We start from the raw sequence: 25,177 nt of genomic DNA, 5'->3' as shown, positions 1-25,177 counted from the left end.
CCGCCTCTTTGGGCATCCCTGATGGGTGGGCAGTCACCCGGCAGTGGGGAGCTCACTACCTCCCTCAAGGGGCCTATTCCGTGACCACCTGGTGTCCAGATTCAGGAGAGCAGAAGCCTCGCCTATTTATACATCCACCCGCAGGCTGTGGTTCTGCCCTGGATCCAAACACAAGGGCGTCCTGCAGACAGGCTGCCTCAAAGAACAAAGAGCACAGCCGGCTCCTTCCCCACCCACCGCCCCCACGCTGGCCAGTCTGGTTCTCTCCAAGGCTGCGAGGCCTAGACAGCAACACCTCCAAGCCAGATCATCGGGGTTTGAATTCTGTATTTGCCACTCACAAGCTACGTCATTTTGGGCAACTTACTTAACCTCTCTGTGCCTCAGTTTCCTGATCTATAAAACAGAGCAGTAATGGAGTTGATACGTATAAATTCTTTAGCGCGGTGCCTGGCACACAGTGGGGATCGAACAAAAGTCAGGCATCATTAAAACTGCCTTCAAGCTAACCGCTAGTATTTCCTTTGGTATTTCTTTCTCATATGTATATAACATATATATATATTACATATATATATATATATGTATGTATAACATATATATATGTAATATATAACATATGTAATATATAAAACATATATATAATATATATAACATATTTGTCTTTTGTCCCCCTTTACTTTTGGGGGGGGTGGGGAGAGAAGAAGTGGGTGCGGGGCAGAGAGGGAGAGAGACAGAGGATCCAAAGCGGGCTCTGTGCTGTCAGCACAGATGCGAGGCTTGAACTCACGAATCGTGAGATCATGACCTGAGCCGAAGTCTGACACACAACCGACTAAGCCACCGAGGCGCCCCTCCTTCGGCATTTCTTCATTCAGAATCTCTGCCATCTGCTGACCCTCTAGTTCGCTCCAGGTAGCACAGGCTCTGGGTTCCACCTCCTTGCAGTGTGATGCTGGGCAAGTAACTTAATCTCCCAAGCCTGGGTTTCCTCTTCCAAAAACAGGGGATCCTCTGCCCTACCTCAAAGGATGACTTTAAGGGTGCAATGATAATGCATGTGAAGCACTAGCTACTATTACAAATCATTAACAACAACAACATCATCCTCCTTTTGGACGTGATCCTTGTTCAGCGAGCCTGTGTTACTCTCTTTCATCGACGGCCAACCGCTGGCCCGCAGAACCAACTGTCAGGTACAGCCGAGGGTCACTTTCTCGCTCGCTTGTTCACACGAAGCTTCCCTGTCCTGTGCCTGTGAAGTTGATTTTTTTTTTTTTTTGAACCCACATACAGGACTTTACATTTATGCCTATTAAATTTCATCCTGTTGTTTTCAACCTGGAATGGGAGCGGGGAGGATTCGCTAATCAGCTCTGACTCAACCAGCACGGGGGCGCTGTCCCCAGAAGAACTGCAATCCCCGAGAAAGTACAGGGTCCAGAGAAGCCGGACTCTCGGAACTGAGAAGGTGACAGCCGCAGCTGTGAGGGGCCCTGGCCAGCTCTGCCTTCTGTTTGCCCAACAGCAGAACACAGGAGACAGCTCTTATTACCAGAGTCCTATCAGGAAGGAGGGGGAGTACCACGCTTTCACACAGCCCCTTCTCAAGGCCTCCACCGCATTCCTCCCCAGAAATGTGTTTCATTTCTTCAACATAAACACAAATCAGATTTATTACATTCCGCTGATATTTCCAGGATGGGGATTGAGAAAGCTGCATTTCCTGGGGACAAAAGGCATTTGTGCGTTAAGTGTGCAAAGAAAAGGAGAGAAAAGCGAAAACTACCTCTCAGTCTCTGGGTCCAGAGACTGCGGGCCATTGTCAAAAGCCTTTAGGGCAAGAGAAACTTTATGCAATCTGTCCTGCAGTGGCTGCAGGGCACCGAGGCAGATTTAAGGATAGGGTTTAAGATCAGGTGTCCGGCCACAGTCTGCAGAGTCTCACGCCATTTAAAGTCTATCTCCCCTGAGGTCAGACATAGCAATTCCACAAACCCTTTCTGGTACCCTGAATGGCCCAACGAGGAGGGAAACTCATCTCGGCCTGTCCTCAGGAGACAAGAATACATGCACAATCCTGTAGGACAAGCACTCTGTACCCTGCAAAGTGGTAGGGAAGCGGCTGGGGGCTGGGTTCTCACTCAGCCCTCCAGTTCTTCGTACTTCTCCCAAGCTGGATGAAGCAGCACCCGCAGAGGGATTCCTGGGGAATGCAGGCAGGAAAAGGAAGCAGTTGGGGGAAGGGCAGGACAAATGAGTCTCAGAGAAGGGAGGACTGGGAGCAAGAGCCAATGTGACATCATGGGACAAGTACGAGCACTAGAGCCGGACAGACTACTCAAATTCCAGCTCCACTGCTTCCTGTGTGGCTTTGTGCAGATTGCTTAACCTTTCTGAGCTTCAGCTACCACAACTGCAGAAGGGAGGGAATGCAGGGGACCATCCCTAAGGTTCTTCTAGCAATGATACCCAGGTTCTAGCCAGGAACGTCCGTGTCTTTGGTGAGCACTATTTAAACCTTTCCCCAGACATTCAGAGGAACTGCAATACAGTAAGCCATCGAGTTCCCTTTTACCTACTGGGTCTTCGCAGCAGGCAGGCAAATACAAGTCTAGATTAAACAGATATTGCCTGACATGGCCCCCTGTCTTCGGGGACCCACCCAAACCTGCCCTAAAGCCCTCAGAGGCCCCAGCTCCTCACCTCCCCTCCTGCTCTGGGGGCACTAACAAGAAGGAACTGGATTCAACTCCTGCCCAAGCTCAGTGGGCACCCCAGCTGCCAGGCACCTGGAGGAAAAAAGCCAGCACCAGCCAGAGCCTCCCAAGCCCAGAGAGCCCATGGGCACCTGGCAGATGTCCCTGCCTCTGCAGACTGGCCTGGTTCAGCAGCTTCTCAAAGTCAACAAAGGAAGGTTTTCAAATCCGAAAAGGCTTCTCAAGCCCCTTCTAATCTGTCTGCCATTTTGTTTCGTCTGCTCAGATCAAGTCAAGGGGAACTTGACATTTGGAATACTAACTGCAAATAATCCCACACCAAGGACAGGGCTGGCATGCTGCAGTGTCAGCATGTGGTTCGCAAGGATGGTGGGGACACTCCGAGACACTCCAGCTATCTGCAGAGGGTCCCCAGAAGGCACATGTCGTGTCAGGCCCCTTGGCCATCTGCAGGAGGACCACGCAGAACTGTCAGCTACCCCAGGGGCAGGACTGTACTGTATTCACTGGCCTCCTCATCACCCCTCCCAGGGCGTGGTGGTAGAGAGAGGCTCTGCTGGATGCTCGGTTGGCAGAAACTACGTCACATACTTGAACGCATATAAACAGTGGAAGCGGAAAGGACAAGGAACCAGTACTCTTGCAAGGTCTAGATGTGAGCCCCTGCTCTGAAGTAGCCCGAACATGCCGGACTGCCTCCAGCTAAGTGCTCTGCTCTGTATACTTCCATTCTCCAACAGATCCCACAGTCGGTCTTCACGGAGGGATCACCAGCAGCCTTGTCACCCCCAGGCCAAATGCCTCAATCAGCAGGATACACAGGTAGACCAGATGCCCGGTCCCATGACACACACTCGGGCTCGGTGCACATGCCAGGCCAGGGCGCAGGCTTTGGGGAACCATTTGTTTTAACCCCTTCTATGCAATAACCCACTCTGGTCTGCCCTTTTAGCAGGAAGAGGTGCCGGAAGTGCCAAGAGGCCCGGAGAGGCAGAGACTTCAAGGGCAGGCTTTGTGTGGCTGACCTCCCATCTCTGACCTCTGAAGCAACAAGGGCTTGGCTGACACACGGCATTTTTTTCTCAAACTTTTCAAAGACTGCGCGCCCTTTGGGTATAAAAATAAAATCCCAGGACCTCAACTGGGTAATAAAATAAGATACAACGACTATAACTACTCATAATATCACGTATGTATACAAATGAAGCCCTGTGGCAAATAAAACCAAAATACATACTTGGAACCTCTTGTCCCCCGATTCATTAAGTCAACTCCTACAACTCAAATGCATCCTCCAGGAAGCTGCCTCCAACATCCCCTGATCCCAGTGCCCCTCTTCCATGTTCCCACACCTGGGCCCCTTCTAAGACAGTGCAGTACCTACAATAAAGCCCAACATATATGTGTGGCTTGCACAGGCCAAATTCAGGGTTTCCTTTCCATTTCCCCAACTAGACCATGAAATCCTTGAGGGGTAATACAGCTGACCCTTCAACAGCACGGGTTTGAACTGCACAGGTCCACTTATTACACAGATTTCTTACAGCACAGTACCATAAATATATTTTCTCTTCCTCATGGTTTTTCTTAGTAACATTTCCTTTTCTTAGCTCACTTTATTATAAAGTACAGTATATAATACACGTAACATACAAAACACGCATTAATCAACTGTTTATGCTACCCTAGGCTTCCAGTCAACAGTAAGCTATGAGTAGTTAAGTTTGGGGGGAGTCAAAAGTTACACATGGATTTTCCACTGGGTGGGGGCTGCCCAGCGCCTTTAACCCCTGCGCTGTTCAAGGGTCAACGTCACTTTGCAAGTACCTGGGGAAAGATCTGGCATGTATCTCAAACTGAAAACCCATCTGTTGAATACAATAAGGGAGTGGATGAGGGAGTGGATGGGGGACGTGGTCCCTTGCGTCTGAAGAGCCCTGGAAAATCGAAGCCCTGATAATAAGACAACTCTGACCTATCCAGGGGAACTGCACGGTCACTTTAGGTCCCTCTGCTTTAGACAAATATATAAACCCAAGGGGTATGAGCTTGAATTTCCATACAGACCAAGGCAGCAAAGGGAGTTCTCTCTTCCCGGCTGAGGCTAAACAGGGACCCAACCACAAACATCCAGTAATGCTGAACATGACGTGAACGATATAAAAATAGCTGCTGTATCTCTTGCCCCCACCCTTCTCCTCAGCAACACAAAGGGCAGGACAAAGTGACACCCCTAACAAGCCTTAGCTTGTTCCAGCACGGACAGCCCCAGCCTCCTACATCTGGACCAGCTGCTGTGAGCCAACAGGGGATTCCAAATTACATTTTAATTACCATAATTTTTCACAGGTACCTGAAACCACACCGTGACAACAGTGCAAGAAATCCCCTATTGTGATGCGTAAGGTCTGGGGAACCAGTGAGTCTTCCGCGTGGAGGCACCTTTTCTCCCATGCCCTTCATTTCATGGGGCACTTTACAGTTTGCAGAATGCTTCCAGAGACTTTCACTCTCCCACAGGCTCTAGAGAGTTTAATACCAGTCTCTAAAGTATGGTACCCTCTACAGAGACCTTGTTGTTTTTTGGGTTTTTTTAAAGAGGAATTGGGGATTGGGGGTGCGATTCTTCTCCCACAGGGTTACTACAAGAACATTAAAGATCAAATGGAAAGCATAGTGGAGATTTTTTTTTTAAAGAAAAAGCGCCTTTAGGATAATTCATGCTGGGCCAATAGTGGGTGCTTAACAGCCACATGCCCAGTGTAGACATGTCTATACAGCTAGCAGCGCAGAGAGTGAGCTCTGGAATTAATCTGCCCACAGCTGAATCCAAGCTTTGCAACATTTTCGCTGTGGGATCTCGGGCAAGTTAATTAACCTTTCTGGGCCTCCATTTCATCAACTGCAAAATAAGGATGAGAGCAAAAAATCACTTCCCAGGGTCACTATGAGTCCAGGGACATAAATGCCAAGTAAGGTACTTAGCAGAGTGCCCAGCCCTAGCACATAGTAAGTACTCGATTTTATGTATGTACGTATGTACGTACGTATGTGTTGCTGGGGGAGAGAGGAATTAAAGTGCCTTGAAAAAAGGGAAAGGCAAAATGTCCGGTTTGGCATTTAGCTCCCCGTTCAGGCAGACACTGCAACTGAATTCTGGAAGGGAGGGTGCTGTGCGCAGCAGGACCCCCATGGCTTGCCTGCTCCAGGTCCATCTTAAAGCTTCCCTCTTTCTCCCCCTACCTAGAGGATAAGCACCTTCACGGAAGGAACTGTATCCTGTTGTGTTTTGGTTAGCCCTCGGGTCCCTAACATGTGACTGGTGTAAAACTTCTGCTCAGTCAATATTTACAAAATTAATTGAACAAATTAATTTATCTCTCCTGCCTCTGTGCATTCCAGATTATCGGAAAGAAGCAGGCTGCACAAAGAAAGCCCTCTAAAGGGGCTTGTCTCTTTTCAGCTGCAGTAATATTTGCAAAGGGAGTTGGCGTCCCCATGCATGCCGGGGCACCAGCCCACCAGCACGGCTGTTTGCTGCTGCAGAGAAGCAGAGGCACTTCCTCACAGAGGCCCTGTGGGCTCTGTTCTCAGGGAGGGTGAGCAGCCTCAAGTCCCCCTCACCCATCCTCCCCACCCGTCCCCAAAACTGTGGGCGGCCCCACGCCTGCTGAGGGGCAGCTAGGAGGGGGAAACAGAGGGGCAAACGGCTCCCACTGAAACCCCAAAAGAAAGCCCACAGGCAGAGAGGAGCAAGTGCACGTTTTATTTTTAGCCACAAATGATGGAAAGTTACTCCCAGAATGGTGCAAATTCTGCCTCATCACCCTCCGTCCCTCTCTCCGGGAGGCCCGGGGGAGAGAAATTTCTGCAGCTCTTGCAGAGGTGGAGAGGGAGAACACAGACACAGGTGACACCCGGTGGGGGAGAAAGGTGGTCCCTGTGAGCCACCAGTCCCCCCAGCACAGACGGCTGGAAGCAATGGAGGCTCCTGTAAGTCGCTAAGCCTCCACTGGCTATGCAGCAGGCAGGATATGCACCTGAGCCAATCTGAGAACTGGGCCGTCACCAGTCCCCCTCCCCTTGCTGGGAGGCAAGGGGATGTGCAATCAGAAAGACCAGAGTTCTGGTGCCACCTCTGCTGTGTTCTGAAACAAGCAACCAAGTTCACGGAGTCTCCACTTCCTCTTCCACACGTGGTGCCTCCCCAACAGAGCCACTACAGGGAGCAAAGGAAACAATGCCTGCGCACTAGGCACTTGGTACCTGATTAACTGTGTTTTAACTATTAAACTAAGGTGTTCAAAGGCTCTGCCGAGTGGTCTTGGCCAAGTCCTTTCTGTTCTCTGGGCTCCGTGTCTTTCCACCCACTAAGGAAACGGGTTCACTGGGACAACCTTCCAAACAGGCCAGATCTGGATGCTGTGTACCTTGGCCTATGGGGCTGCAGGCAGAAGTCTCCCTGTTTCAAGTGTTAGGAGCTCCACTCTGAAACCATATCCTGACCTCAAAGTGGGCCCATGCCTCTAGAAACATTAGGAACTCGCAGTGAATTCTGATCTCAAATGTTTATTCCCTCCACCCTCACCCAAAATGCATCCATGGGCCAAACAGAATAGACCCTGAGCTACCCTCTATCCATTCCACAAGGATTTACTACTCCTTTTAGAGTGCTGTGCTGGACAATGAATATTTAGCAAACAGGACAGACCAGTCCCCGCCTTCCCCAAGCTTAATTGCTAAATGCTGTAAAAGTTAATTCTTTTATTATGCTTGTGGTCAGAACTACAAAAGAGAAGTACTGAGAGCCTTGGGGGTCTATACCAGGAGGCCTGACCCACAGAGAATCAGGAAGTGCCCTTGGGGCAGGTGCTAACCTGGAGAAGGGGGGGGGGGGCGGATAAAGCAAGGGAGGGACACACCTTCTAGGCAGAGAAGGGCCTGTGCAAAGGCACTTGGGGGGAAAGAGAAAACCAGTGTGGCTTGAGGGAGAAAAAAAGAGACCAAAACTGCCCCAAACTGGGGCTGGCAAGGCAGGTTTTCATATATGGATTACCACCACACTCCATGTGAGGCCTCCTCCACCCTCCCCCACCCCCAGAGGGGTTTTCTGAAACCTCTGGTTTTAGGTAAAGTTTCCCTGCACAGCTGAGCCAGGGAAATGCAGATAACCTGGGCACAGTACAGCAGGACAATGTTGGTTCAGAATCCAGGCCCCGCATCCTGGCCTGTAGCTGGCACACCTCCGTCAAGAAGGACCCTCCTCAAGCACACTTTTAGTTTTTCTAAGGTTCCCTGCCTCCCACTCCCACTTGTTTTGCTTGCCTTATTTTTATTTATTTATTTTGAAACTGGGGCCTGCTTACGGTCAAGTTAATGCATTTTTAAAAAGAAAGCCTCGAATGTGCTGCGGCCCTCCCTCAGAGGAGATGGGTGGATCGATAGCCCTCTCAGCCCTCTCAGCCCTCTCTGCGCTCCGCCTCCACCGGCAGGGTGGGGGCGCCAGGCCTCCCCTCCCTGCTCTCACTCCTCCAGCTTCCAAGCCAGGTCTCCCACACCCTGCCCCTGCACCACCCGCACAGCTATGACCCAGGAAACAGAGACTCAAGGAAGGGAGAGGACAACAGTCTAAAGACTAAGTTCCAATGTCAGCGCTGCCTTGAAATCCTGGCGACTTCACCTTCTTCTCTCTCCGTTTTGCCGAACTAAAACGTGGGAATCCACCTAAAAACTGAGAGAAGTAATGGGGAAAGGGATGCGGGATGCTGCTGAGCAGGACACTCCAAGGACCCCCCCATCTTGTCTCTCAGGTCCCCCAACCAGGCAGGCTGTGCCTCCCTGCTGTCACAGACCGTCCTAGCCCACCTCCCCTCCCCCACTGGTGAGCTGCTTGGAGCTCCCTCAAGTGAAAACCCTCCCGATGATGCCTGCCTGCCGACAGATGGGAAGTCCTAAAATACAGCGTATGGATCATGTTTCGTGACTAGCAAAACACGCCAGCCGGGACACTTTGAGAACCCGGCCGGTTTTCAGGAACAGGATTTTACACATTTCCCAGGAGTGGCGGATCTGTGCTCGCCTCCACCCACCCGCAAGGTCTGGAGCCCCGCTCCTGCACAAGGAGATACTTAGGACAGGTGGAGACCTGTAGGGGAGGGGAAGCCCCACAACCAACAGGTTAGCTGTGCCCTACCCCCCCTGTGGCTTTTAATATTGTTATTACCGTTTATTGAGCACCTACTGCATTCCTTTGCTGCAGATCAGGTGTTTGGCAGGGGCTCTAAAGCCACACTGCCTGGGTTGCAATCCTGACCCTTCCTAAACTCCATGACCCTGGGCTCATCATTTCACCTGTCTGAGCTTAAGTTTTCTCATCTGTGAAATGCAGCTGGCAGCACGCTGCCCTCGCTGGGTCATGGTGAGGAGTGGGTGAACAACCTTAGGTGCACTATTAACAACTGAAGTCACCATCACCACAGCAGGACCATCAGGTAACTATCACTGCTCCCACCCTACAGGAGACAAAATGGATACCACAAGGCCACCGGGGACACTCAGTGGCAGAGGGGCAGGTCTCTCTCTGAAGGGCTACACAAAGGGCCTACAAACCCCTGGACTTATTACGCATAGTTATTTGTACGTGTGAATGTGCAGTGTTTGGATAGGACAGCGATCTCCTCAGCCTCGCAGGGATCTGTGGGCCCGTGAAGGTTAAAGCCGTGCTCCATACTGGACATACACGAGGTTCTCCCTGGCAGAGCAGTTCTGGACACCAGTAGGATTTGGAGCAAGGATCATACCCCATTCCCCTCTCCCCAAGAAGAAATCGGTTCTTGGGAACATCAGTTTCAAAGAGCTCTGGCTGGAGGAAGGAGCGCCACAGGCAGTTAACTGTGTGGGCAAGCCTCCTGGAAGGGAAACCACACACCACACGGGTTCTAGAATCTAAGAGGACGTGCGACTTGGCAAACCAAGGCAGGTGGTCTGCGTTCCCAAAGGCTCTGAGAAAACCAGAGGGCAAGAAGGGAGACGGCAGCACATTAGGGATGTACCACTGTCCTCTCTGTAACGACTGACAGAAAGGGTGGTGAATCTTCTGGACTCAACATGTTCTGTATCTTCAGAGGAGTGAAGGCCTTGTAAGAGGTGAAATCATTGCAGGAAATGCCTAATTAATTTTCTTTTCTTTTTTTTTGGGGGGGGGGGGGGGGGTAGGGAGGCGACAGAGAGGAGGGATGGCAGAGAGAACAAAGTCCGCCCGCTGCGTAAGCCCTTGCCGCCTGCAGACAGCGCTCTGAAGCCTACAGGCGCGTGGTTGTAAATTTCATCTGGCGTGTGTGGTTTTCAGTCGCAGCATTTTGAGGATACATATAATCCTGACTTCCTATTTACATTACATTGGTTTTCACCAACACAATAGCTACAAATGCTTTTTGCTCCACTCTTGTCATCTGTGTGGAAATCCTTCTCAGACAGGGAGACTGTAAAGTCGTGGGAAGAATTCTCATGCGTGGCGAGCAGACTGATCTCAGGTCTCTCTGCTCCTACAGGAAACTTCTGGGAAGGATGAAAAGGGGCTGGCCCAATCCATTAGACACTATCCACCTGGCTTCATGTTTATTCACAACAAAATACAGAAGCCCCTATTTTTAAAAAAAAATCTCTAATGACATTACAGTGTTTGCCCTTCCAATAACACAGCTCCTAGCTACCAAGCCCATCTGGAACAGACACCAAGAAGCACATTTCTCACTTGCAAGGAAGAAACTAAGGCACTTAAAGAACCTCCATATCCAGAGGTTCCCAACCACCTTCCCCATCACCTTCATCCAGAGGGCAGGGAGAGTAAATCCTGGCTCGATCCAGGTGGCCTCAAAATTAATAGGGCAGGAAGAAAAAGCCCGTCTGTATTTCTAAGGTCATCACTGAAGTACTTGCAAGTACCTTTCCTCCAAGTTTCTTTTAAAAACCCTGGTCTCCACAGAAGCTTCTCACTATAAAGGCCAGGCAGTGTCTCACGCCTGTGGGGGGGGGGGGAGGGGGGGGGGGGGGGGGGGCAAGCCCAGAACACAGCACACACAAGATTCCTAACATAAATGTACCTGACTGAAATTACAGAATTGATTAGGGTCTTTGAGGCCCCTTAAAACAAGAAGTTGAACACACTCTGCATTTAGGGTCAGCACCGTCACCCTGTGTTGTGGGTTGAACGGTGTCACTCTACAAGTCCTAACTCCAGTACCTGTAAATGTGACCTTATTTGGAAACAGATCTTTTGAAGATGCAATAAAGGTAAGATGAGGTCATGGTGGATTCAGGTGGGACCTAACCTACGACTGGTGTCGTAAAATAAGAGCAATTTCAGCACAAAGGACACACAGGGAGACTGCCACGTGACGACAGAGGCAGAGCCTCATTCAAGCCAAGGAATGCCAAGGGCTGCCAGCAATGCCAGAAGGTAAGAGAAAGGCACAGACAGAACAGATCCTCTTCTGGGGCCTTCAGGGGGAACATGGCCCTGCCGACACCTTGATTTCAAACTTCAAGTCTCCAGAACTGAGAAATAATAAATTTCTGTTGTTTAAAGGCAACCCGTTTGTGGTAGTCTATTACTGCAGTCCGGGAAACGAATCCATCCTGAATCTTTCCAACCCTCCAATCACCAGCTACACTCTCACCCACCCCATTCCTCCTTCTCTGCACCATTGCCCATGCAGTGTCGCGTGACCCACCTTGACATCCGTGCAAGCACTCTTGACTTTCTACCATCTTCTGGCACAGGTCAGAGTCCCCATCCCCAGCTGGGTCACAGTGACACAAGGTCATCTTTACTGGGTGGTGGACTGTACCCCTTGGCCTGCCAACTGAGCACAGCCAAGTAGAGTCTGAGGCAATGCACAAGGTGTTGGGAAATACAGAGATGTAGGGAAGCAGGTGGAAGGTGGCTGGAAATTAAGAGAGTTGGCCGAGAGAGGTAGAGAAAAGGAGAAAGTTCACAAAGGATCCCGAAGGTCCAGGGCACAAACAAGAGGCAAAGAAAGTAGACCTCATCTGCCCTGCCTGCCATGGCCAGCCACGTGCTTGTAACTCCCTCCTCCACCAACTCGACGCCTGCCTGGAACTTTACTTCAACCGCCTGCCAAGCAGGTTAACACCCAGATTGCTGACTACCCACACAGCTGTTGCACTTTGAGCTTCTGCAAAGAGAAAGCCAACCCACTCCCATCCAGGGGCTGGGCTTTATTTGTTTGGGATTTTCAATACCTAGAACTTGGTGTGGCCACGTCAACATAGGATGGCCAAATGCTGGCCAGGCAGACCAAATGAGGTTAAAGGTTGCACATGTCGCCTCACCTCTGCTAACTTTAAGGAGCAGAATCACCTAGAGTCCTGGGGCATAAGGGCAGGTGGATCCCAGTCTCACTCCCCTCCTACAGTCACAGCTCAGATGGCAGCACCAATGCGCCTCAAGCAGCAAGCCAGGGGACAGACAGCAGTAGCCGGGAAAGTTGAGTAGCCGCTAAATCCCACTTGCACCTCTATGAAACCACCAGAAACAAAGGAATCCTCCGGCAGGGGCAGTGATGATGGTGATACACATCTAGCTGGTTACAGACCACACCAGGACCTTGTAACACAATCTTCCTAAGCTCTGGTGCTCACACTTGAAGCAAATCCACAGAAGGAAGCCGGCCTCAAGTGACAGGTACGGCTCTGGACAAGCAGCCTGAGACATTATCTTATTGAGAACCTCGGCTGGGCTAGAGACCCAGCTCCACTGCCTGCAAGCTGTATGCCACACATCCAGCCAAAAAGATTTACTGAGCACCTGCTATGTGCTCTCAGTGGCCTCACTTGCAAACTTAGAGTGATAATACCTGCCTTAATGAAGCTCTTCTGAGGACAGAGCATGACGACAAATATAAAATGCCTGGCACAGTGTTGGGCATATTAAAAAGAGCCACGGTGAAAGAAGAGATCAGAGTTCTTATTTATTAGGGTCCTATTTTCCAAATCAGAGCTTGAGACCCAAGGTCTACAGCAATGCCATCCCATAGTATGTCAGCGCTAAAGGACAGGCACAGTTATCATCTGTGCTATTTATTCCCTCCCAGCACCTGGGCACACGGTTAGCACCTGGGCACACGTGTGCTGGGCACACGGTTAGCACTCAAATGTCATATGAACAAAATAACTGCCAGGCATCCTAAGGCACCCAATGTTGGATGCAGGGCTATCAAAATGGTCCTGACACACTAAAGGAAAGGACAGAATCTGAGGTTATAAACAATCCTGCCCCCCCCCCCCCCCCCCGTCCCCTCCCCCGCCCCTCCACCAGGCAATGAAGGGGCCACAGGCTCCCGGCAGATGAAACCAAATTAAAAGAGGAAGCCAGCAGGGAGCCGCCTGTGGTTTCAGCCTCAGAGAAGCAAGCTGGCTTGTCTGGGAGCAAACGGGTAAAGGATTAGTGACACCTTAGTTGTCACTGAGGGCTGGGGGGTGTCATCAGAGGAGATGGGGTAGCCATCTTGGGGTAGCCAATGAGGAAACAGGTGTGGAAGGGCCAGAAAAACATATCACAATCATTGTTTTTGCGGTTGTCTTTTTCAAGAGATGGCTCCCACTTCGGTCAGGACTTACAACACTGTCCCTTTTTTCTTTTAACCTCCCTCCCTTCTACCCATTTCCACTTCAGGTTGAAGCACCCTGGCAACTGTTCTGAAACACACAACACAAGTTGCTGGTCCATCACCCACCCGGGGTCCCTCCAGCCATGACTGTTGGCCGTCACTCCAACTCTCCTGCCCCAGATTACACCTCACCGAACCCAAAACCCAGGGTAATGACCTGGATGCCTTGACCATTTAACCTCTAAGGGCCGAGCCTTACCTGCCACTCCCAACCTAGGACTATTAAGACCCACTAAGATCTAGGACTCAGGGCACCCATGTGGAAAGGTAGGACAGCAGAGGGACAGTTGGAAGACGCGGGGATCCGAAGGCCAAACCACTGCGTTCCTGTGTGACCGGAGGGGCACGCTGTTTCTGTTCCCCGAGCTCCAGTTCTGCCATCCGCAGAAACTGGCACACAGTAATAACAGTACCTCCCAACTGGGCTGTGGGGAGGGCTAAAAGAAAGAACAAGGGCATGCTGCCGAATGGTTGGTTCTCTTTCAGAGGGAGCTACAAATGCTGTCACTAGGTACTCTGGTCTTCTCTTTCTCACCACTGAAGAATGGACCAGAGTACACGCTCGAAAAGCGGGCCAAGCGCAAGGCAGCCCTCGCAGGGCAGAAGAGGTCCCGTTTTTCTCAAGTGATTAACAGGTCCAAGAAAGGCTGCAGCGCGATTTACAAGGGCCACAGCCAAGAGAGATTTATAGGCGTATGGCCTTCGGATGGTTTTCTAAGACTGCACATCCTCGTTTGGCTGAGGATCTCAGCAGCAAGTAATTTTCTAATTGATTCATTAGCACTCCAATCAACTACTACTTTAGACACAAAGGGCCCTGCTTGGGTCTGAATGCCTGAGCCAGGGATGCTGGCTGAATGGACCACTCCCGCTCCTGGGCTAGCTCTGCCCAGGGACTGTGAAGAGAAGTCCCACACGGAGGCCCTCCAGAAACCATACCTACACGGAAACAGAAACAGAGCCTACGCAGCTTCTTAACTGTTATTTTTCGTAATGAGGATTTTGTGACTAGAACGTGATAACGCAAAAATGCTAAGTGGGAAAAAAAAAAAAAAAAAAGAAGAGCCTGAAAGGAAATACTCCCCCCACCCCCACCCAACCACCACCACCACCACCAAAAGAAGTTAGCACAAAGTTCGTTTTGATGGTGGAATGATGGGGTGGCTTTTTCTTCCTTCTACTTTTCAAAATGAGCACGTACAGGACATATAATTCCTTCGGTTTTCTCAGGTGTAAAGCTACAGCAATTACACCCAATTCCCAGTTACCGTAAGGATGAAATTACATTATGTACGAATAAGCAGTGCCCAAGAGCTGTGGGCACCGGACAGGGTGGGCACTGGACAGCAGTGCCCAAGAGCTGTGGGCCAGGCTCACCCACCCGCTCAGCGACTAGGAGGCCAACCCGCCTCTCAGGCCAAAAATCAAAGTTACGCTCAGGGAGGTTATAAATTACTCCTGTCACATGCGCACTGTTGAAGCCACAAATGCTAAAAATTCACAGATCTCAAGGGTAAGGCTGTGAGAATTTAAATATAAATTAAGCTTTAAAAACAATCTTCCTTCATTGTTCCATATTCCTCTGGCATGTGGGATATTCATTTAAGACAAGGTTCCCCAACAGATCAACCTAACAGGGAGGAACTTCCAGCAGGTACGGTAAGGGAACGGTGAGAAACTTCGCTGGGCCCTCATGAGATTCAGGGCCCGCCTGCTGCCTGCACCCCGAGCTGGAGAGAAGTTCTCGAACGTAACGTGGCACTCTGGAAAGACTCCTGACTCACCCAAGGCTGGATCAGCACTCTCAACCCACTCAAGCAGACAGCCAGCCACCTACCCATCCACCCATCCAAACGGCTCTAAGTTCATTCTCCATAAGGAACTCCCAAGAAGCAGTGGGAACTCTGGGCAAACTAACAGGCCTCCTTATTATGAAAGATAAAACGTATCAAGCACCCTCAGTCTGCACAGCTTTGGGCCAGACGGGGCTCAAGGTACATAAAAGGACCAAAGGCGTTAGTTTCCTCATCAAGACGCACAAGTTCAGAACTAGCACGGGACACTTTGGGAAGCTTGAAGGAAATGGATTCAAGTCCTACTTCACCTAGGAAGGACTAACTTGTTACTCCAGGAAGTGGCATTCTCCAGAGAAGCCAAATGGATCCAAACTTCTTGGGCTGGCAGGTACGGAGGCTTCCTCAAGTGACATCATGAAAAGGAGTCAAACTTTTCCACAAAATATCCTGAGGGAAGCTTTGTCAGAAACCCCCCTCCACTTCCCGTGAGGCTTCATCTCCAAACCCCCACCTACCTTCCCCTCACCTCCCACTCCCACTCTCCAGAGAAGGAAGTGATCCATTTTGTGTCTTATTATGGCAACATTAACACAACAAGGCAAATGTAAGATGTGGGCGGCTATCCTGGAGTCTCACCTGGCTAGGCCCTGCAGCAGGAAGCCGCTGCATTTCAGTCATCTTTGTGACCATCAAGGACCTACCATGACTGGCCCTGTACTCACTACTATTACTCTTAACAGAAATGCATAGACAACGCAAAATTGGAGAACTCAAGCAACTGCTTTAAAATTTCAATATGACACTGGGGGGAGAGGGGGACACCTGGGTGGCTCAGTCGGTTGAGCATCCAACTTTGACTCCGGTGATGATCTCAGTGTTTGTGGGTTCAAGCCCCGCTTCAGGCTCTGTGCTGACAGCTCGGAGCCTGGAGCCTGCTTCGGATTCTGTGTCTCCCTCTCTCTCTGCCCTTCCCCAGCTTGTGCTCTGTCTCTCAAAAATAAACAAACATTGGGGCACCTGGGTGGCTCAGTCAGTTAAATGTCTAGCTTCGGCTCAGGTCATGATCTCACAGCTCGTGAGTTCGAGCCCTGCATTGGGCTCTGTGCTGACAGCTCAGAGGCTGAAGCCTGCTTCAGATTCCGTGTCTCCCTCTCTCTGCTCTTCCCCAGCTCACGCTTTCTCTCTCTCTCTCAAAATAAACTCAAAAATAAACATTAAGGGGCGCCTGGGTGGCTCAGTAGGTTAAGCGTCCAACTTCGGCTCAGGTCATGATCTCAGGGTCCGTGAGTTCGAGCCCCACGTCGGGCTCTGTGCTGCCAGCTCAGAGCCTGGAGCCTGCTTCCGATTCTGTGTCTCCCCCTCTCTCTGACCCTCCCCCATTCATGCTCTGTCTCTCTCTGTCTCAAAAATAAATAAACATTAAAAAAATTAAAAAAAAAAAACATTAAAAAAATTTTTTTTTAATTTCAATATGGGGGTAAATTCTTTGTTATTTTATCCTACTGTAAAACAGAGGATGGTGAATGATAGAAGAACCACCACAAGATCCATGAGGCTCAACTAAGATCCCCCATAACAAGCACAAACCCTACCCAACCCTGCAGAACATAAGCAGATTCTGAGGGGCATGTCTCCTGAATAGCAACCCCAAGAACACGGGAGAAACTGGGGGCAGTGGGTCAGAGGGAGGAGCTGGGCCTCAGGAGCCGTGGGTTTCAGTGTTGGAACCTGACGGTCATGTGTCCTCAGGCAGTCATTCCATCCCCTGTGTGGCCCTTGGTTCCCTCATCTGTAAGGAAACCGCTAAGGCTCCCCACATACCCCTGCCGTGGGGAAGGCAGGTCTCTGAGGGCCTAGGCCAACTCTGGAGTGAATACCGAGTTTGTTTTATTTATTTTGCATGTAAGGAGACTTCGGCTCTCTAATTAGAACAGGGCACATCTATTCTTTCCATGGAAATCAGGCAGGCCCACTGTGAGAGAAAGAACTTTGGGCCAAAATCTAAGCCAAAGTGGGAAAGAGCAAAATCACCTCTACTTTTATATCCCAGAGGTCCCAGAAATCTTCACCTGAACCCGCACGCCCCCACTCCACCCAGTGACTTACCCACTTATACACACACACATACACACACACACACACACACACACACACACACACCCACCCATTGATCTACACAGACACACAGCCCAATCCCAGCAGCTTCAGCAGCCCAATCCCAGCAGCTTCAGCCTTGCAGATCTTTTCCTTTGGTGGTTCTGAGATGCTTCACTTACAAAGGCCCTGCGGACATGCTAAATTCCCCCATTACCCCAAGCCAAGGTCTCTCTGTGTAGGAAAAGTAGAGCTTGGGTATCCAAGTGAACCACAGGCAGAAGCAGAACCCAATTCTGATTACCATCTCCAGAGTCCATGGAGGTCAGACCAAGGCGGGCAGGGTTCCGAGGCCCAAGATGTGGCCTGATCCCTGCCTCCCCCAAGGACAAGGGCTTAAAATGCATTAAAATGCACTGAATTGGGCAAAATTACACCCAAGCCCGATAAAAACTAGGCAAAACCCTCAAGCCACCTTCTACGTTATTGAAAAACCAACCTGAGGCCCAGAAGTACAGAGGGAACTTTGCCAAGATGCTGCTTCTACCCCCCGACGTGGACCGAGGGACCTGACAGGCAGAATATGATGAAGTCAATTCCAGTGTTTTAGAGATGGGAGACTGCGGTGCAGAGGGGACCGACCACCCAAAGCACATGGGGACCAGAAGTTGAGCTGGTCACACACAGGCTGCAGGTGGCACCTCTGTGCCCTCCCCAGAACACTCCCACATCCCAACATGGGCCATGCTGGCCAGCAACGGGTGAGTCTCTCATTCCATTGGCCCAACCCAATCCTCTGAACCAGAAAACCGAAGCCTGTGGCCAGTGCACCCTACCATCCATGGACTCTCCTGATCATGTAAGGGTGCCTGTCCCTCTGACCTCTACAGTGCACTCCCCAATCTCCCAAATTCCCACCCACCAAGAACCACATATTCTGGCCCAACCTTCTCACACACGGGCCATACACACAGTGGACGGACAGGCCATCAAGGACCTGGCACAGTGGGGGCAAGTCCTCGTCTGGGATCCAGAAGCCCCAAGAGTGGATATACCCTTGCCTCTGGTCCTCAGCTTCTGCATCTATGAAATGGGAACAGTGAACCTCCACAGCCACCCGCCAGGCCTTTAACACACAGACCTCGCTCTTTCAAAGGGAGGGACGACACCACCTAAAATTCCCTCACGAATCTCAGGCATGCTCAACCTCTCTAGAAGGAAGAAACTGAGGAAAGCAAGAAACCCACGAAGTCAACCCATTGGAACTCCCTGTGAACTGGGGTCCGAGCTAACACAGAACTCTACGCAGGACACGGTGCTTAGAAAAGCGCGGCATCTACACATACCAATTACCAGGCCCATGGATTTCTGGGCAATCACAGCCAAGGCGAAAAGAGAAACAGAGCAGACCCCTCTGAGAAAGGTGTCCTCAATACAAGGTCACTCTAAAAGGAAGGCCCCTCGCAGACTGGGAGACTGGGAGCCTCTCTGGCCAGGACAGTGGTGTGAACTAGGTATTCTGTCCTACTTCTCTCTGCTCTGGGCACGGGGCTGGGAGCACAGGAGACGCGCAATGAATGTGTTGAACTGAACCGAATTTCTGGACCACATCCATCTGGAGGTAAGTGAAAGAGGAGGAAAAACCAAGTGTAGATATTGCCCTGGGGGGGGGGGGTATCCCCCCACCTTACACAGGGGCCCCAAAATTTAAAGAGGATTTTTGTCCAACTAAACAAGTTCCCTGAAAACCCTTCTAAAAAGCCAGTCCCTCTCAGGGCACTAAAAAACAGGATTCCGTTTACACGGTGGTGTTTTAAGAAGGCAGCTATTGTATGCAGGAAAGCGAACCTGAGCGCACACCCTTCTATCCACGCCCCCCCCCCCTTTGTGCGAGGGGACAAGTCCCACGTTAGGGTTCCTGGAACCCAGCTCCCTCTCCTCCGCCCACCCTGCCTGGCCAGACCCCCATTAACGCACTGCTAGTGCCATCAACACTGTTGTTTTGGAATGTGCCAGTAATTCTAGTGGCAGGAACAGCAAGCTTTAAGCTCAGCAGAGAAACCAGCTGGAGAGGCAGCCTCATGAAATAATGAAATGCCAAACCAACCCCTACATCTTCTCCAGTCTCTCAGGTCACCTACCAGATTAGAAGGCCTGTTGCTACGGCAACCATATCTTGCAAGTGCCGGCTGAACTTCCCCATAATTTTTAACCCTTTAACTAGCTCGAGGAGGGTGGTGTGCAGATGAGCCCAAACCACGGAGAGTTGGCCGGCTCTGGCTCTGGCTCTGGCGGCGCTTTTACAAATTAAAGCAAGGACGGAGGCAAACAGCGGACGGGGGGAAGGGCAAAGGTCTCACTTAAGCAAACAGACAAAACAGCACACATCCACCTTCCCTTCCCATCGTCCTGCCACAAAACCACCGCGACGAGCGCGGCAGCACAGCAAACTTTTCAGGCACCTGGCAACTCGCGCGGAGCACAGGAGCTGGGGACAAGATGGGAATAAACAAAGGCAAGATGGGACCGTGCCTGCCCCTCCCGGCCAGGCTCCGTGCCCTCGCACTGCAGACTATTGCCGGGCCCTTCTGTGGTAAGCAGAAGGCGGACAGGAGCCAGGCGGAGGGGGACAGATGGCCAGGCAAGCACTGGCACTTTCCAGTTGTCTGATGGGCGCCTGCTGCCAAACAAGCTCCCACCTCCCCACGGCGCCCCCCCCCCCCCCCCCCACCATACACACACAGCTCCCGGAAACTGCGGTGCATACGCTCCAAGGGGAGCCAGAGCTCAGGGGGCTGGCTCTTCCAGCCCCTGACCCCCCACATCTGCAACTCATCGGAGATGCACAGGCAGGGGCCTCCACTCCCGCAACCGCCCAGGCCACTCCCTCCCTCCTTCCAGAGGGAGAGTCTCCCACCCACCCCCAGACACTGAACCCTCTTTGTGCTCAATGACCAGAGTTCAGGGGGTCCCTGAGGAATAAATCTTTAAGATGACTTTCCTCAGCCTCTTGGATTTGACAGGAGAAACTTCATAAAACCACGCAGGGGCAGAAAAACTCGGGCTGGGCTTCGGCACTGGGGGTGAGGCCCCCTCACCTCACGCCATATCTTCCGTGGGGGGAGACTTGGAGGAGACAGGGAACAGGGCCCACCGATGGGAGCACAGAGCGCCTGTGTGGTTTCCCCGAGGGCTGAGAAGGGGTCCCTGGACGGAAGGACGCAAGGAAGGGGGGCTGATTCCTCGAGAGAGCAAAGACAGAAGCGAAGGGGATAGGAGGGAGGAGAGGAAGGGAAGAAAGCCAGGTACCCAGGACCCAAAGGACAGGCTGGGCAGCAGCAGTGGGTGGGAGGCACTGCCCACGTCTCCCCAGAGTGCCTAACGCAACACCCCCGCCACCCCGCCAAAGCAGGCAAGGGGAAATTGAGGCCACTGTGCTGGGCACACACCACAGCCCCTCTCCTGACAGAAGGCTTTGGATTCACTTAGAAAGTTGGGCAGGAGAACTGGCAGGAGGGGGCAGGATGTGCAACATGGGGGTGGGCAGTGCTTCAGTAGTGTGTTCTGGAGGGCAGGGAGGGGGTTCCCAGGCACTGTACTGGCTCTATTGGGACAGAAAAAGGAGAAAATGCAACCCTGCCCACCCTGTCACCTCACCTCCGCCTCAAGCACTGCCCAGCCAGCCTGGCCACCTCCACCTCTCACCCCCGCCGGGGGACACCTGGGAGGAAATCCAGTCCAGTGAATTAAAGCACTAATGTTCTCTTTGCCAAGTGATTAACGAGACGTACCACAAACGGCACGGCGCCCAGAGAGGAGTGAGGATTTTTATTATCATGCTCACCCGTCACCCAGGCCTTCTGCACGCACAGCAGCCGGTCAGTCAGGTTAAAGAGGAGCAGAAGAGCGGCCGTGGGGTGGGGGCGGCTAAGGGTAGGCCACATCCCCGGGAAGAGGAAGGGAGGGCACTCTAGCTTCGGCTAGAGTTTTATCACTGGCAGCAAGCACTGGCCACCGTCATACCTGGGGGACACTTCCAGGAGCAGCCGGGAGGGGCCCTTCAAAGGAGGACGCTCCAAAGCCAAGGCAGTTGGGCAACCAGTGCTAACTTCCCCTACCATCTAGACATGGGGTCCTTATATTGGGGTCTCCTTCCCTAACCTACTCAAGGGCAGGGCTGTGACCACACCTTTATATCCCTCTGCAGGGTCCAGGATGGGGCAGGAGCTCCAAGAACACTTGGAAGATAAAAAGGAATCGGCTTTTTTCCATTTTAGCCCACCAGATGGGTAGGCTGCCACCAAGCTTATCCACTGTTTGGTCTCATCTATCCAAATCCTTTGGTTCCCTCAACAAATCCATGTCGAGCACTTTCTATGTGCCAAGCACCAGGCACCATGCATACAACCGTGAAAACTACTGGCCCTCAAGGAGCACCTCTTCCATGGCAACTATCCCCTGTACTCTGCCGGCTTTCCACCCGTCTTGTGCTCAGCAGGCCCTCGGTATCTGATGGCTACACCGGATCCTTGGATTCTCATCAGGTGTGCCCCTAACGCTTGGCCAGCCCACCAGCTCAGGTGGGACAGAGGAAAGCAAGGGCAGGGTATGAGGGTTTCTGTGCAAATCCCAGTACCTGTTGGCCAGGGCTGAGCAGCCAGAACCCTCACAGACAATTCAATTCTACAACCGGCAAACTAAAGACCCTTTCTCAGGAGCTGCAGCTCCAGACTCCAGGGTGGGAGAGAGTACCAAGAAAAGATGCAAGAAGCCTTCCAGCTTAGCCTTCCAGCTAAGTTAGCCTTCCAGCTACAAAGGCTAACTTCACTTGCCATGTGACAGGAGAATGGGGACAAGCTGACTTCTACCCTCTGGACCCCAGTATCCCCTGCTGGCGAACCAAGGGAGTCGTCCCGTCTAATCTCTGAAGACATTCGAATAAACAACGTTAGAAGAGCAGCACCATCCTGGCTGGACAGGGGTTTTGAACAAAGAACCCAGCGAGGAGGATTCCAGGCAGAGTGGGCCTCCTGCTACGGAGTCCCCACCCACGCTCTCAACAACACAGGGAAATTCTACCCACAGCTCTGAATAATAATAGAAGTAACATTTAGGTAAGGTTGGGGATTAAGCTAAACCTCACATAAGAGGCAGGGATGTTGGCATTTGAAAGCAGGAAACAGGCCTGGGAACGCACTTAATACCTACCACAGAGCAAAGCGGATCGCGGCCAGCTCCTGACTCAAGAGCATCTTCGCCCCTGCCACACTTCTCCCTCTTGCCAACTCCAGACACTTCGAGGGTGCCGGGCCAAAGAGTGGGGCTGGAGGTCAGTTTTGGGAGCCACATTTTCAGAAGAACATTGGCAAACCAGAAGCCAGGAGAGAAGCCTTCCAAAACAGAACAGGAGCTATTTTAAATGGAAACCCACTGGTGCAGGTGGGGGAGTTTTATGGGAAGAATAGAGAACATGAATGAGTTGCTATAATTAACCCCCCCCCCAAGAAAGCTGTCATAAGGAAGAGGGAGTCTTTCTACTTAGTGGTGGTAATACCAAGAACAGACACTAATTCTAACTGTCTAAAACTGAAATGTGCTGCCCTGTCAGGTAGTGAGTTTCCCATCACTGAAGGGGAAGCAGACACTGGAAAGAAAACTTGGGCCAGGGAGTCTCAAGTTCAGAAGGGACTTTAGAGATTATCAAATGGTAAGGTGCTGATGGGAAGAAAATGCAAAGGGGAGCATTCAGGCTGTGCATGTTTTAAAATGGGTTTTCCTGGGGCACCAAGGCAGCTCAGTCACTTGGGCATCCAACTCTTAATTTTAGCTCAGGTCATGGGATCAAGCCCCAAGTTGGGCTTTGTGCTAGGCATAGAGCCTGCTTGAGATTCTACCCACCCCCCCGCCCCCCGCCTCTGCCCGTCCCCTGCTCACGCTCTTTCTCTGTCTGTCTCTCTCAATAAAATACCCTTTAGGGGTGTCTGGGTGGCTCAGTCTGTTAAACATCTAACTTCGGCTCAGGTCATGATTTCATGGTTCGTGGGTTTGAGCCCCATGTGGAGCTCTGAGCTGACAGCACAGAGCCTGCTTCAGATTCTGTGTCTCCCTCTCTCTCTGTCCCTCCCCACTTGTGTGATCGCTCTTTCTCTCTCTGTGTGTCTCAAAATTAAACAAACATTAAAAAATAAAATATCCTTGGGGCCCCTGGGTGGCTCAGTTGGTTGGGCGTCCGACTTCAGCTCAGGTCATGATCTCACGGCTCGTGGGTTCGAGCCCCGCGTCAGGCTCTGTGCTGACAGCTCAGAGCCTGGAGCCTGTTTCAGATTCTGTGTCTCCCTCTCTCTCTGTCCCTCCCCACTGTGTGAGCATGCTCTCTCTCTCCGTCTCAAAAATAAATAAACATTAAAAAATAAAATATCCTTAAAAATAAAATAAATAATAAAATAGCTTTTCCTTTAAAAGGGGGGTGGGGTGGGTAGGACTCCTAAGGGGACATGAACATGTTCTTCCTGCCCCTCACTAACCTGCAGAGGGTGTTTTATAAATAGAAAGTCTCCCCAGACATCCTTGGTCAAATTCTTCCCCGCTGCAGAGGTCACTGTTTTTGTGGCCAAAGCTGCAGGTGGTGACTGAGAAGTTGGATAAGGAAGGAAAACTCCATTATGTAAAAACTCAAATGCTTAGGATGCCTCTGTGGAGCAGAGGATCAGAAAATGAGTCGGGGAACAGACCCCGTGTAAGAAACAAGGCAGGTAGGTATTCTCCGTTTTGGGGGGGGGTGGGGTGCCATGCTGGAATCGATCACCAACATTACCCAATCTGGCACGCTGAGGGTAGAGGGTGGCCACAGAGATCAACATTCACCACCCATGCTGGGAAAATGTTCAGACCACAAATCGGTAATCACCACGAAGCCAGAGCTCGACCTCCTGCCACTGCTGGGTGTCAGTGAGAACCAAGTGTATTGTAACTGCTACTCCTTCAGGGCCTTGTTCACTTACCGAATACAGAGGACCTAGAACAGTGCCCAGCACATAACATGTGCTCAAGAAATACTCGTAGAGGGGCGCCTGGGTGGCTCAGTCAGTTAAGCACCTGACTTTGGCTCAGATCATGATCTCATGGTTCATGGGTTCGAGCCCCACATCGGGCTCTGTGCTGACAGTTCAGAGCCTGGAGCCTGCTTCAGATTCTGTGTCTCCCTGTCTCTCTCGGCCCCTCCCCTGCTTGGGCCACCCCTCTCAAAAATAAATAAACATTTTTTAAAAGTTGAAAGAAAGAAAGAAAGAAAGAAAGAAAGAAAGAAAGAAAGAACGAACGAACAGACTGACTTGTAGAAAGAATGGGTATTTAAAACAAATGAGCAGACCAAGTATCTTTTCCCTTAGTTTTAGAGTCAATTGCATAACTTCTTTTCTCCCGCTGATTCACCTCTCTCCTTGTGTTCAGGCTCAAAATATTACACGAAAATTATTTTTGCATTCCCCGCATCTATGGTGGGATAAAGGAGCAGTCTAGAAGCTGAGGGTAGGAAGTTATGGCATGGGAATATGGAACCCTCAGTTTGAGCTCCACAAGGGTAGGAATTTTGGTCTGTTTTGTTCACTGCTTTCTCCCCAACAATGTGGTATAACAACACTGACACCAGGAATGCACTCAACAAACCTCTAAAAAGCATCAGCAAACACATTCACTGTACTATCTTGGCAAGTCACTTCTCTCTATGGGGCATCTTTTCTCAGCTATAAAATAATAATGCCAGAGGGGCACAGGGGTCCTCAGCCAGTTTTTACGGGTTCCCACATCTGTGATCCAGGTGAGCTGGCCACACAAATGGCTTTAATCAGAAGCCTGTCCGGGTCCCCCCAGGAGCTGC

The 25,177-nt window shown here is 51.2% G+C and overlaps 1 protein-coding gene across 5 annotated transcripts in view; it reads right to left on the bottom strand.

Moving 5' to 3' along the window:
- Positions 1–25,177, bottom strand: part of SSBP3 (single stranded DNA binding protein 3) — a 163,033-nt gene that overhangs the window by 93,434 nt on the left and 44,422 nt on the right. The gene's annotated exons all lie outside the window — the stretch shown is intronic.

This window comes from Panthera uncia (assembly GCF_023721935.1).
Source record: "Panthera uncia isolate 11264 chromosome C1 unlocalized genomic scaffold, Puncia_PCG_1.0 HiC_scaffold_4, whole genome shotgun sequence".
Classification (NCBI taxonomy): Eukaryota; Metazoa; Chordata; class Mammalia; order Carnivora; family Felidae; genus Panthera; species Panthera uncia.
Note: the sequence above shows the minus strand (reverse complement) of the source record. Positions and strands in the feature narration are given on the sequence as shown.